Consider the following 3841-nt stretch of genomic DNA (forward strand, 5'->3'; position numbering starts at 1 on the left):
TGTTAACATTTTCACGTGGGACTAGTTCAAACCTCTCCCCTAGACATTCACAATCATCCTTGCCAAATGGACATGTTCCATTTCTTGGGTGCGCAAAGGTCAATGTCCAATTCGCACTGGGTAAGCCCCATACAGGGAATTCTAGGTTGCCTCTAGGCAGCAGTGTGCACACCCAACAGTCTGAAAGGTTGAAACTATCACTAACGGCCTGGGTGAGTTTCACACAGGCATTGTGCACCCACTGTTCAGTTTTCTTGACCAATGATACCATTAAGACCGTGAGAAATGTAACCTTCCAGGCTGCATCTGAGTAACCTTCCATGGGGTCTTGGGTGCCTTTTTCACTCTGGTGTGATGGATCCAGGCATTCTGCTCCTTGATTCTGATTACCGTGAAAGAGGTAAGGTGTACCTGGAATGGTCCTTCCCACTGTGGTTTCAAGGTCTTCTCTGCAAGAGACTTTACATACACATAATCTCCAGGCTGTGTATTGTGCACCATCTAACCCTCTACCCAGCGTCCCACTCACATGCTTTCCAATTTCATTAAGCTGTTTACCTAAGACCACCATATTGGAGGTCATAATTTCATCCCCAGCTTGCATGGATATTCCTCTTTGTATTACATAGAGTCATCCATATAAGATTTCAAAAGGGCTTAGCCCTTCCTTTGCCCTTGGTATACGGAAAAGGGCTAAAGGAAGAGACTGAGGCCAGACCAAACTTGAAGTGGTTCATTTTTTCTACTTGGCCACTAGACTGAGGGCGATACATGATATGAAGTAATTTGTTGTACCACTTTTGCCCCTGTCAGAGGATATAGTTGCTGAAACTCCAAAACGTGGTATTATTTCTTGTAGTAATATCTTAGTTACCTCCTGAGCCTTGGCTGTTCTGGTTGGAAATGCTTCTGGCCACCCTGAAAAGGTGTCAGTTAATACCAATAAATACCGGTACCCCCCTTTTCTTGGGAGTTCAGTGAAATCAATCTGCCATTGTTGTCCAGGCCCATTACCTTTTCTGATCTGGTCCATTTTTGGCTTGGGAGTGTTCTTGGGATTAGTCTGGAGAAAAAGATCACATTGCTGAGTTACCTGCCTTAAAATGGTATACAAATTAGGCCCTATCCATTTTCTATTTAAAAACTCTTATGCTACTTCAGGTCCCCAGCATGCTTTATTATGTTCTCCAGTTACCATTCAACTTAATATGGTATCACAATTTTCCCATCATTTCTTTATGTTAAGCCTGAGGGTAACATTTTCCATTTACATCTTAGAATATTCGACTTTATTTTCTAAAGCTTTTGTTAATGGCTGGTTTTCTGTTCCTGGTACTAGTGCCAAAACTTGACTCTCAGATTCCCGTTTTGCCACCCCTTTGGCTCCTGCATCAGCCAATCTATTTCCCCTCTCAGTACCAGTATCCCCTGCTTGATGTCCTTTAATGTCAACTTTAGTAGGCAGGTATACCGCTTGGAGTAATTCCAGTCTCTTCTGCATGTTTAAAACTCCTCTCCTTCCAAATTGCCCTGTGTGTATGCACCACACCAAAGGCATATATTACAAATCTGTCCAAATGTTTGCCAGCTCAAAAGCTCTTATCAAGGTGATGATTTCCACCTTTTGGGCTGATGTTTGTTACCGCATATCCTGTGAGGCGAAGTCCCTGGCAGACAAAGTTGCTGCCATCTACATTCCAATCCTTCACATCTTCTAGCGGTGTATCCTTTAAGGCTGGTCAGCTGGAGGTCCCCATGTCTGTGGTCTTGATGCAATCATGAATGGGTAATGTGGAAACTCTGTTACTAAGGAAAGAGGCTGGGTTCACAGTATTAGTGCTGAAAAAAAATAGTAAACTAATAGTCCACGATACACATTCCTTTTCTTCTTCACTAGCTATCATTTGCATATTCCAAGTGTCCCCTTTTCCCAAAGGAGTCTTTCAAGCTTCAAGATCACAGGCTAGTTGTTTCCTGAATATGGTGGTGCTCTTCTTGAACCCCTGTGGCAACACTGTCCAAGTAAGCTGAGTTTTCCATCTTCTATTAGGATTTTCCCATTTAAAGGCAAAGAGTTTCTGGCTGAAGCAGAAGGCTCCCGACTCGAGGGAGCAAGGTGAGAGAAAAGTATCCCATCCCACAGGAGGGCGGGCAGGTGCTGGGGGGGTTGCCTGTGGCTGAGAGGGGAGGCAGGGGCAGGCAGGGGCTCTCCAACCACCCCGGGGCAGGGCCCCTCTGCTCCTTGGCAGGGGGGCCCAGGTCGGACTGTGGGTGCCTGCTGGGCCCCTTGTGCCTGCTGGGACCCCTTCCCCTCCACAGCCTCTGGCCCTGCCCGTCAGCCAGCACGGCAGGGCCAGAACAGGCCCTTGGGGACAGTCCCTCAGGGACACCTGGCCCCACAAAGGTGCTCACTGGCTGTGCCATTTGCTCTCTGCCCTCCAGCATGCATGCTGTGTGGCCGGGTAGATGCTGGCCTGAACATCTGCGGCCACAGGCACCTAAGGAATGGGATCTGTGCCCACACTTTTTGTCTGGTGAGTTCCCCAGGGCTCCTGTCAGCATCCCACCAGCACCCCTCCCTCTATGGCTCCTAATGAGATCATTCATGCTCTTTTCTCTTCTTTAGTTTCTTGCGAATGGCCTGTATCAGTGTGGAAACATAGCGCAGGGAATTTGGGGATTTTTACCAATGGATATACAGCGCACAATCAAGCAGGCGTCCCAGAAGGTGAGGGCCTGATGGGAACAGGGAGGTTTATGCCAGGAGACGCTCCCGCGAGCTTAGCCTGGACCCCAAGGAAGCAATCCCAGCCTTTCCAACCTGCTCCGGGACAAACCGCTGCTCTGGCAGATGAGCCTTGTCCGCCAGGCGGGTCTGCAGAGTGTGACCCAGCAGTGCCCGCGCCCTGTGCCCTGCCCTGCCCGGCGGTGTGGGGCCAGCGGTGGCGGCATCGAGCCTGGTGCTAATGGGGCTGCTGTGTTCTTTTCAGCAATGCTTCGTTTGTGGCGAGCGAGGGGCCACCATCACCTGCGCGGAGACAGGCTGTGAACGCAGCTTCCATCTCCCCTGCGCCTCGGAGGGAGAATGTGTCACCCAGTTCTTTGGGATGTACAGGTAAGGGCTGCCAGCACCAGCCAAGCAGGAGAGCACCCCACGGTGATGCTTCCCAGCAGCCTGGCAGAGCCAGAGGCAGCGCCAGAGCCTGGATGGGCCTGGGGCTCCTTCACCTTCCTCTGCCCTCCTCGCCAGCACCGCGGCAGGCCCAGCACTTCTCACCTTGCCCTTCCCTTCCCTCTCCCCCCCAGGTCCTTCTGCTGGGAGCACCGCCCTCGGCAGGCAGTGCAGGCAGCTCCAGAGCAGGACACCACCTGTGTCATCTGCATGGACCCTGTGGGGGACAGCACGTCCTACCACACCATGCTGTGCCCAGCCTGCAGGCACGCCTGGTTCCACCGGGGCTGCATCCAGGTAGGAGCCCTCCCCTCGCCCTGCGGGCACAGCAGGTGCTCAGCTGCACCAGGGCCCGCTCAGCTCCCACCGCATGTGTTTGTGCTGCAGGGACAAGCCATGTGCGCAGGCATTCTCTGCTTCCAGTGCCCCATCTGCAGGAACAAGGCGCAGTTCTGTTCTGAGCTGTTCATCATGGGGATCCAAATCCCATTAAGGTTGGTGTCCCTCTGCCCTGCTCTCGAGACACGAGGGCACAAGCGCCGTGCACGGCCAGGGACTGGACAATTTCCCTCCCTTCTCTTGCAGAGGACCAGCCTGGGAGAACGAGAACGCCTTTGCATCACTGCAAGAGAGGCACCAGCGCTGCGATGTCAGCGAATGCCTTTGCCC

At 52.0% G+C, this 3841-nt stretch overlaps 1 long non-coding RNA gene across 1 annotated transcript; it reads left to right on the forward strand.

Annotated features, from left to right (window-relative positions):
- Positions 1 to 787: 787 nt before the first annotated feature.
- Positions 788 to 2786, forward strand: LOC118159885. The gene is made up of 3 exons (XR_004747275.1): positions 788 to 926; positions 1417 to 1421; positions 2754 to 2786. It is a non-coding gene; the product is annotated as an uncharacterized LOC118159885 (long non-coding RNA).
- Positions 2787 to 3841: the final 1055 nt, after the last annotated feature.

This window comes from Oxyura jamaicensis, unplaced genomic scaffold (assembly GCF_011077185.1).
Source record: "Oxyura jamaicensis isolate SHBP4307 breed ruddy duck unplaced genomic scaffold, BPBGC_Ojam_1.0 oxyUn_random_OJ72577, whole genome shotgun sequence".
In the NCBI taxonomy this organism is placed as follows: domain Eukaryota; kingdom Metazoa; phylum Chordata; class Aves; order Anseriformes; family Anatidae; genus Oxyura; species Oxyura jamaicensis.